Here is a 10,561-nt window from a genome sequence, read left to right as displayed (position 1 = left end):
ACTGGCGACACGCTCGAACTGGTCCAACCAATCTTGGACATCTTCAATGGCGTCACCATGAAAACTTTCTGGGACCATAGGATGCTGTAGCGTCACCTGCGATGGAGTTGCAGTGGCCATGGCGGTAGTACTTTGACGCGGTCCGGCAGGATCCTGCAAGGGGTTGAACTCGGGCGTCAGGCCTAGGAGGCGGCGCCTGTACCGGTGAACAGGAGTTTCGATGAGCGAAGGCGATTCCGCGTTCGATGGATGGCTCCGCGAAGGAGTGCTAAGCATGAGGCTATCCTACCCCGCACCTCCACCAGTGTCACGACCTCGCAGGGGACGTGGAAGCCGGCGTACAGCACGTATACAAGTACTTTATATGAGCAGCAAACGCAACGTCGTTGTCGTCTCTGTTTTTCTACCCGCGCGCTACTTCAGCGTCGTTTCCATGGCCGGGCACATACCCGCGGCGACGATATAGCATGTGGCAATATTACGGTAACTTGCCAAAGTAAACTATTGCACTTTGCAGTATCGACGAATGAAATTGAATAGCCATGCTAACTTTCATTCAGTGCAAATGTTCAATATGCGACTACTTAACGTGAAATGTGATAATCCATCCGTACCTGTAGGCGGGCGTAAGCACAAATTCTGTGTTTTTTGGGCCTAGAGTTCTTTTTCTTGTTTACAAGTGAAACGGATACCTATCTCACAATCCTAAATATAAAAATGGTCATGAAGCTATGATACGTTGTAAAAACAAGCAGAGTAAAAATTAACGCTTTCAGAATTAGGAACTCTGCGTGGGCAATGTGGAATGTTTGAACACTAAAATGGCCCGTTATACCAATATCTTAGCTAACAAAAAAAGGTCAACAATAATAAAATTACAAATCACTTCCTAAACAACCAATAAACACGCGACCGGCACCTCTATATACATTGAGCATCTGAGCGCATAAATCCTCAGATTCGACGCTGAAGGTCGGAGTAATCAATGAGCAGATATTGTTTAATATCAAAAGTTTGGATCAATAGGCTTAGACAGGTTATGACGCATGCAGACAAGGAGATGGTGGCATGAAATCTAATAAATAAAATATATATATTCCGGGGTTTTATGTGCCAAAACCAAGATATGATTATGAGGCATGCCGTAATGAGAGACTCCGGGTTAATTTTGACCGCCTGAGGTTCTTTAACGTACACCCACTGCATGGCACACGGCTGTTTTTGCATTTCGGCCCCATCGATCTAATAAATTATGGGTTCTAATTTCCAGAAATTGCCTAGTGGGTTGTGAGGCAGCCCGTACAGGGGAGGGCTCGGATTATATTTGTTAGGCTGTGATTCTTTAGAACTCAATGCACGGTGCACGAGCATTCTCGTTTTCTTGTGTTTTTTTTTTTTTTTGCCTTTCGCCCCGATCGGAATGCAGCCGTCACGGTTGGGATCGAATCCACGACCTGGTGGTTAGTAGCGCAAAGCCAGAGTCACTGCGCCACCACGGCGCGTCAGGCACGAAAGATGAAAAATTGGTACTTACAACAGAAAACGACCACAGATCATGGACGAATTCTTATGTGCGAGGTGTCATCTGTAAAAGCCTGCTTCTTTTTTTTTCACTCTCTAACGTTATTGTCCTAGCTCTCGCAAACACGAGGTTTCATTTCCCACCTTCCTTTTAGGTCACAACTGTGCGAAACAGTGTCTTGCTGTGTGAAACATTGCCTCAAACATGTTCGATGCCATCAATGCAAGCTCATCATCATCATCAGCAGCAGCAGCCTATATTTATGTCCACCGCAGGACGAAGGCCTCTCCCTGTGATCTCCAATTACCCCTGTCTATCGCTAACTGATTCCAACTTGCGCCTGCACATTTCCTAACTTCATCACCCTACCTAGTTTCCCGCCGTCCTCGACGGCGCTTCCATGCAAGCTATTCGCCTAGAAATAGGGAGTCCACTCATTAGCCTCTCGATTAAGGACCTAATGGCTCTATCACAGCGTGACTTCCACTGCCGAATCAGCAGAATACACTGCAGTGTAATTTTCGGCATCGCGACAACAGAGCTTGACGACGCAAACGTCATCACGCGAACAAAAGGGTGATGTGGCGTATGCTGCAGACGAGAACTGCGCGCTTCTAGGTCTTATAAAAGACGAGAGCACCGCAGCCATATTCTATTGCCAGCTAGTCAGCAACACCTCACGTCCTTTTCAAACGAGAGGATTTTGTTTCCGGCTCACACGAACACAGTGCAATTGTCTGCATCGTGACATCAGAAGACGCATGCACCAACGTCATTACGCGCGCAAAAGAGGTGCTGTGACGTATACTGCGGGCAATCGGCTCGCGCACCATGTCTTACAAAAGACCACATCACGGCCCTGCGGCAAGCAGCTGTTTGGCTGCCGGGACCTTTCGGAACAGTGCAATTGACACCACTGTTTTCGCGGCTTTCGTACCTGGACCCGTATCGAGGTGACAGCGGGAAATCAGAGCTGAGCGTAACAACTGACTTTGAAAGAGGCACTCGTTGTAACGTCAAAAGAGCCTTTCCTCTTGCTTTGACGTCGCTCACAGTTCCTAGCTACAAAGCGCTGTGAGCGACGCCGAAATACAAAAACCCTTATGCACTTAGGTTTAGGTGCACGTTAAAGAACACCGGGATGTCTAAATTAATCCGGCACCCACCGCTACGGCGTGCATCATAATCCGATTGTAGTTTCAGCACGTACAGCCCAATAATTAAATTAAAGTTTAACGCTTCGGCAGCGGTGCGATGGGCCATGTGAGGCAGTGACAATGCTCAAGCCTCTCAAAAGTTAGGGACAATAACGCCCAACAACGCTTCAAGCAAACATGTCTCCCTGTGTGTTCCATGTACTACGCACACAAAGAGCAGTAGAGCATGCAAGGCGATGTTTGAAATCAACTCGCCACTCTCGTATTGGATTAAATATTGAAAAAATGGAACATTTGCCGTCAACATCACCGCTAATTATCTTCAATCAAAGAAAACAGCACAGAAAGCTTCCTTACACCGATTACCATAGTGCGTGGAATCCACAAATTTTTTTGTGTCTTTGCTTCTCTGAAAGAGTAACATTTTAGGCTCTTTTACGGACTCGTTGCTCGTGCAGAAATAGGAAGCCGTTACCATTTTCCCTGATCCTCAACATTTGTCGCTATACGAAGCACCCGGATTCCAACGTGGACATTTTTAAAGCTACTTGAAGCACGTTAAGTGTAACTTTGTACACACACCAATAATTTCCACCATTTCTGTTAACACTTCCTTTCTTCAACGTTCTGTATCAGGTTCCTTCCTGTCAATAATTCTACAAGCAAATATTTAGACCCTTTATGGCATACTGTGCCGCCATGGATTTCATGACCTTTTTTTACATGTGCAGAGTGACGGCGTGGTCTTTTAAAATTCGAAACTGTTTCATTGTAGACTCAGTTCCCCGCCACCTTTATCACTGGCCCATTTCACCTCGGCTTCCTTTCCAACGTATTATATCGGAATATCATTTGTATTACTTTAAGACTTTTCTATTTTGTCCCGTTATATAAGAAAACTCTACTCCTGGACCTGGATCACTCAAAAGAGTGAATACCACTTACGGAACCAATCAGAAGGCGTAATACATAACTATTCGCCACAATGTTATTATTTAAATATTTAGATATTTACACGACAGCACGTATTGCAGCATCCTGATTGAAGCAGGTGAGTTGGCAATCCATATTATCCCCATATAAGCAATTCTTAGTCCGGAACCAGGTTCGACATACGGGTTCCCAAATTCTGGGGAGAAAGGCACTGGTGTTTCAGTTACATATGCCCGGCACTGCTTAGGAAAGCGTTTTCGTTCCAAAAAACTAAGTAGACCAACGCAGCCTTCTGCCACAACTTGGACGGCGCGTCTCAAAACTGATGCCAGTTTCAAAATTTGATTCAAGTGGAGGGACCTTCTTGACAACTCGCTGGTTTCAATCCGTCATTCGCAACAAGCGCCCAAACATGATTAGTCGACATTGTTATTGACATTTTTTTTCTCACCAGCACAGTTTCGTCTTTCTCACGCCGCACGCTGCTCGTGTAAACTGCGTCAGGCTAGAATTTTGCTATCTGGGAAAAGCAATTTCTTTCAATATTTTGCTATCTTTAAAAGAAATTCTGCGCATTGCTTACTTTTTTTGGTGTAGCCAGTATGCTGCCTAAAACGAACGTAAAGTTGGCTTAGCTGGGGTGCCGATCATTCAACACGAGCAATCTCATCCCAATTCTATTTCCATGCGGGGAGGGGGCAAGAGGGGTTGAAGTGGCGTCGCTGACGTTAACAGCTGTTCTTTACTGCGCAAGGACCCGGACGTATGTGGTTCAATCAGTGTGACGCTGCGCTGCTTATCACGAGGTCGCGGATTTGAACCCGGCCGCGGTGCCCAAATTCCGGCTGGGGGTGCAGTGCCAGAACACTTGTGTACCACGCCATCAATGCTGGTTAAGAAGTAAAGGTGGTAAACAATTATCCGGGAGGTCTTCACTATGGCGCTCCTCGTAACCCAATGTACAACTTCAGAACGTTAAAGCCGCATACAATTTCAAATATTGCGCAATGATATGCAAGCTTGCTACTTAATTCTGGACACCTTATAACGCATGGCATTTCAAGCAGCAAGTTCCCTTTAACAAATGTAATGTAAGTAAGTTTGCTGCAGAAGAACGCACTCACGCAGCGACAATTGCACTGGGTTCTAGGTCATCAGCTGAACCAACGTGCTACTTTCCAAAGTGTCAATGCCTTCTGATTAAGAAATCTGCAAAGACGGCAGCATCACATTATCGGCGGAACGAGCTAACTAATGAGTCATGCACCTATTCCTTTTTTCTTGAATGTGCAGAAAGCAAAAGCAAAAGTATGTAAAGCCCTATGCGAGCATCCACTTAATTTTTCAGGCAGATAAACACAAGCATCCAACAAGATCGTCGCTCTTGCGCCAGCCCTCGCGCCAAATACGGACTGCACAAGTACGCTACACTACCACTTAAAAATGAGCTCGTACACTGAGGACTTTCTGCAGGCAGGTCGCACTACAAACCTTGCTCTAACGATATCAGCATACAGGGCCGCCAAGGCTTTTCTTTAAGCATAAAATGCACGAGCATGGTATAATGTCCACGTCATCTCTAAGTGTCCTTTTAAAGTCACCCCCAAAGAACATCGCATCTCCGCAATCTCCCACGCAATAATTGTTAGTTCTGAACAACTGAGAGCGGAACACGTTTGTAGGGATTCATGGTACGGAAGTGAATTTGTGCAAACACAGGCAATTGTAGAACGAGAAGGGCAGCACAGGTGCCGACCATAATGTAAGAGGCTGCAAAGTGTCGCAAAAAGAAAAAGCTTGTCTGCGAGTGCTGAAGGGAAAGGAGCATCAACCCGACAGTTTTTATGGTCTCAGATCATTTGATGCTGACAGCTCGCGGCACAGAATAATAGCGCTGTCAGACGGGCAAAATTTGTGAAACTTTAAGTCAATGCATTTTCAACGTTAGTCTTATGGCAGGTTGTCACACGGAAAGGTTGAGTGACAATCGCTGTAGAAAGTTCTTTCGTACGAGTGTAAGCGTCGAGATCGCTTTGTTGCGTCGAAGTGCGTATAGTCTCGAGAGTGGTGCTTCAAATGTAAATAAAACGATACTCAGTGGACGGGCGTACTTAACATTGAAATCAGTTTTTTTTACCTGTGAGTGATTTAAAATATTGTAAGCCTCTCTGCTTATGAAAACCGCCATTCGTCATCTGCAAATAAAATCCGTGTTGTTTTCTACGTGCCGATGCTTCTCTGCTGTCAGCTCTTCCAAACGTGCTGCGCATCGCTCGGGTGTTTGATGCAATGTCCTCTGCTCGTTGCATGTGAGAATTTAGTATTTTTGTTATTTTGCAAATGTTCGCTAAAATAACAAGTAGACATTGTGCTGGTTGGTTTGCCGGTCGACCCTGCCATCAGTTCCAAATACACTTACATTTCCCATCTAGCTACGCACCACCAAAGTGACACTCGCGGCGGTGAAGTGCATTCGCTCGAAGTGTCACTAAATTTGCCCGTCTAACTCTTCTATAGGCTCTTCGCAATTGCGCTCTTTGCAGTTTCTGTGGGACTTGTAGCTTGCGCGAATAAGACTTTGGGATTGGTGGTTCCAAGGCTTACGTTTCAGAGGTATCTACCAGCACATCAGGTTCACGCAGCTTGGCTCCTATCGCCTAAACCTGGCAAAAATCGGCGTTGCTGAGAGCCGCCGAGGAAGACGACGCAGAAAGATGTTGCGGAGTAAAAAAGGAAGGCAGGCCGAAGGACAACGGTAACGTAGGCGGGATATGAACGAGGAGAAGCGGGACACCATTCAGACGATCCGGTGAGCTTGAGCCTCTGAGGTGCTTAAATATCCATCAGCAACGATCGACCGACAAAGGCGGCTGTTCGATGTGGGACTTGCCACTCATCGCGGTGTAGAATGATCTCCGTCTTCCAGTGTTTTTTTTATTCATTTGCCTTAGTTATCAAAAGTAGGTTTAGACGCGCGGCAATTAAGTAATGACTGACATGTCATAGACGCTTATAGACAATTTAATGGAGAGCTTGGAAAAACGGAACATCTATTCAGATTGCATAGATAGATACGAGCGCACAATAGAATTCATATGTTGAGACAGAGAGATGGGTTAACCAGAGGTTATCTCCGGTTCGCTACCCTCTACTTGGGAAGGGGAAAGGGATTCGATAGTTGAGAGAAAATTAATACGAAAAGTAAAGAAAAGAACACAGGCGCTGGCAGAGCGGACGAGAAACAAAATCGAGAAGAATGTTGACCGTTCTGTTTGCGCTTTAAGCCGTGAATGTCGATAAAGGCTGGCCCCGCTGTCTACCGTTCTTCACATTAAGAGACCCGGCAACGAACCCGACGTACCACCTTGTCAATTGGCGTCAAACAGAGGAAGCGCCGGTATACCGCCTTGTGGTGGTAGTGAAAGCGAGTTAGATCACATGCTTTCGACACAGGCTACGCAGAGGAGAGAGAGAGCGTGTCTGGATGCGCACGCTTTGTGCCACGAAGCACCGTTTTCACGCAGCCCGTCTTCGAGCAACGTAAGATGCGGTTTCACAGCCCCTTCGACATAGGGTAACGCCCGTAGCATTTGTTGTGGATGAATGGCGCCAAAGACTGCCTCAAGACGCACAGGGACGTAAAGAATTGTTTGCCCGTTTGGTGGGAAGCGCACACGAGGAGGCTGCCTGACGTAGCGCAGCTGCTCTCGAGATGCCCTAGACTCCAATGATTTCCGAACAAGACATTTTACACGACCACACACCTCGCCAAATGGCTGTCGACCTCCGAGGCTGTGCCGTACGGGCCTCATTATTACTTGCACTGTACTCCTACAACCTGGAGTCAAGATTGCAATCAGTGATGTAGGAGATGTAATCCTAGCCAAGGATAATCGCTGCAAGTGCTCCTCGCTGACTAAATAACTGCTGGGTGACTCCTCCATCGCTGACTGAAAAAGTGACTAACGTTGCCTCATTTTTTTTTTTTTTACAGTGAAGTTGTAGGCCTCTAGTTGGTCTGGATTTTTCGTGGCATTCTCACCCAAAAAACGGCAACAGGGTCTTCTGTTTGAGTTTCTGTGAAGCAAAGTTATGTTTTCTCCTATATTCGAACAACAACCCGAAGATATCATATCTGCAGCTTGTGTGTAAGTCGTTATTTAGGCATCTTCTGGCGCATTTTACTTTGGTAACTTTAATTACTTCAATGACGCACTTGCGTTAGGCGGAGTGCCTACAAGAATGAAGGTGTATGCTGCGCTAACGGCACCGCTACCTATCGACCGCGGCCACTCAGACAGACCTCGAACGGCAGCTGGAAAGGGGCTTTGTCTTTCAGTTTCCGAGTAACAAAGTTATGTTTTCTCGTATATTGGAATAATAATCTGAAACTATCGCGTCTGCAGCTTTTGTGTTAGTCGTACTTTACGCATTTTCTGACGTAATCTACTTTTAATCATTAAGTTAATTCAATAACTCACTTGCGCTTGGCGGACGGCCTGGAAGAATAAGGATGTAAGCTGCACTTCCACAGACGTGCTTGGGCGCGTGGTGTACGTCGCTTGTGGTGGTGGTGCTTGTGTAACGCCCGCACCAGTATCGATCTACAACCAATTTCACAGGATGGAATGGAAGTGGATTTTTTTTACCTCATCTCCGTGCATCACAAAATTTCCACAACACATTTTGTGCTACAAGGCTGCCTACTAGTTACATTCGTTTTCCTTAATATTTATTCCTTACAGACCGCGAAGAAAGGCGCGAAAGTCCACGACGCCGCTCAGCAACACGGCCTCACGTTGTGGAACGATTCGCTCCAGCCTACGAAAGTCGAAAACAGCGTCTCAAGAGACACCAACCCCGACCTTACCTTTACGCGGGACGTGAATAACGCGATCTGGACCTGTCTCCCAGACACTCTTGGTAGTGACCACCACATCGTTCAACTCGACATCGAGCACGCGCGTTGACTGGTTAGGACTGGCACGGTAAGACTAACGGAATGGAATGCCTTCAGAACCGAGCTCGATGATCCACCCACCATATCGGACATCGACGCCTGGCTCAAACAGATCCTGGATACAGCCGAACCGTTCACAAAAATCATTCAACTTTATGACGACCACCCCGCCATAGACACCCACCTGCTCCACCTCTGGGAGGCCAGAAGGGTCCTTCTCAAGAGATGGAAGAGGCAGAAACTCAACACGCAACTCAGGAAAAGAATCGTCCTATTGACAGAGCAGTCGCAGGAATATGCTGAACAGCTAGCGAGACACAACTGGTGTGCCTTCTGCGATAAGCTTCAGGGCACGCTCAGTACCAAGAAAACGTGGCACCTGCTGCGCGCTCTCCTCGACGAAGGCCCCACCAAAACGCAGCAACAGCAACACATCCGTCGATTAGCACACAACTACGACGGCTCGGAGGAAGACCTACTCCTCAAACTATGCAACAAGCTCCGCGGTCTCTCCCAACCAGTGACAACCCCACCACTCAAAGAATGTGGAGGCATACCCAACGCTGACTTGGACCGGCCCTTCACACCAGCAGAGCTCCAAGCAGCCATCACCAAGCTCACGAGAAACACGAGCCCAGACAAGGACAGGATAGTGAACAATTAAGCACCTACGACAGCTGCCCCAACAGGCCTTGACGGCTCTCCTCCGGTATTACAACGAGTGCTGGGACAAAGGAGAGCTGCCGGACGCATGGAAGCACTCGGAAGTGCTCATGATACCAAAGCCCAACAAGCCCACAGCTCTCGAGAACCTGAGACCAATCTCTCTCACTTCGTGCGTTGGTAAGCTGTTTGAGCATATGGTCCACGACCGGCTGACATCGCACCTCGAAGACAATGGACACTATCCAGACACCATGTTCGGCTTCCGCCAGCTTCTTTCTACGCAAGACGTCCTTCTTCTCCTAAAGGAGGACCTCATTGACCACCACAGCAAGAATAACAAGTTGTGCGTCCTCGCCATCGACGTGAAGGGCGCATTTGACAATGTAAGCCACAAAGCAATACTACAAACCTCGAAGAGACCACCTGTGGTTCAAAGACCTATGGCTATGTCCGTAACTTCCTCACCGGCCGGACGGCCATGGTAGGGATATCCAACTTACGCAATAAAGAATTCAAGCTGCCGAACAGGGAAACGCTGCAAGGCTCCGTCGTGTCGCCCCTCCTATTCAAGGTGGCACTCTCGAAAACATCGCAGCCTGCGTCACGCCTTTACGTGGACGACATCACGCTCTGGACGCGGAACGAGCACCGGAGGAGCAAGACACGTGCCTTCAAGAAGCGGTTGATGTCATCGAGCATACCTTGATAGCTGCGGCCTCCACTGCCCCCACTGAGAAATCGGAGCTACCGTACTCAAGGCACGCACGATGGGAAGGCCTCCCACCTGCGAAGCTCCAGACCCATGCGTCACGCTCAACGGGATCCAAATACGAAGGTCGCCTCGCTCGAGTACTTGCTTGCACCTGCACCGAGACGGATCCAGAGTCGCCACGCTCCCACGGATCCAACGCACAATCTCCAACTCACACACCTCGCAAGGAGGGTAGCCAATCGACGCAGTGGCCTCAGGAGCAAGACACCCTGAGAGCATTCAAGCTCTATGACCAGTAGAATAACGTACGCAACCCCGTACCTGGCTCGCAAGAATTGCGAAGTCGACAAGCTCAATGTCATCATCCGCAAAGCTACGAAGCTTGCCATGGGTCTACCACCCATGGCATTACACCCGACTCTCAAAATGGGTGCCATAACACCTGGCAAGAGCTACATCTCCGACGCGGACCGCAAGGTCAAGATACTGCCATGCATAAGAGAACCCCTTAGAATCGACCAAAATACCGTCTGCAACATGCATCCCAGCATCATCGGGGGCCACCGGCTCGCTCGAGTCGACGCCATCGAAGCCGCCACAAGCCGATCCAG

This window comes from Dermacentor silvarum, chromosome 9, assembly GCF_013339745.2.
Source record: "Dermacentor silvarum isolate Dsil-2018 chromosome 9, BIME_Dsil_1.4, whole genome shotgun sequence".
Taxonomy (NCBI): domain Eukaryota; kingdom Metazoa; phylum Arthropoda; class Arachnida; order Ixodida; family Ixodidae; genus Dermacentor; species Dermacentor silvarum.
The sequence above is the reverse complement of the archived record's forward strand: the minus strand, read 5'-3'. Positions refer to the sequence as shown.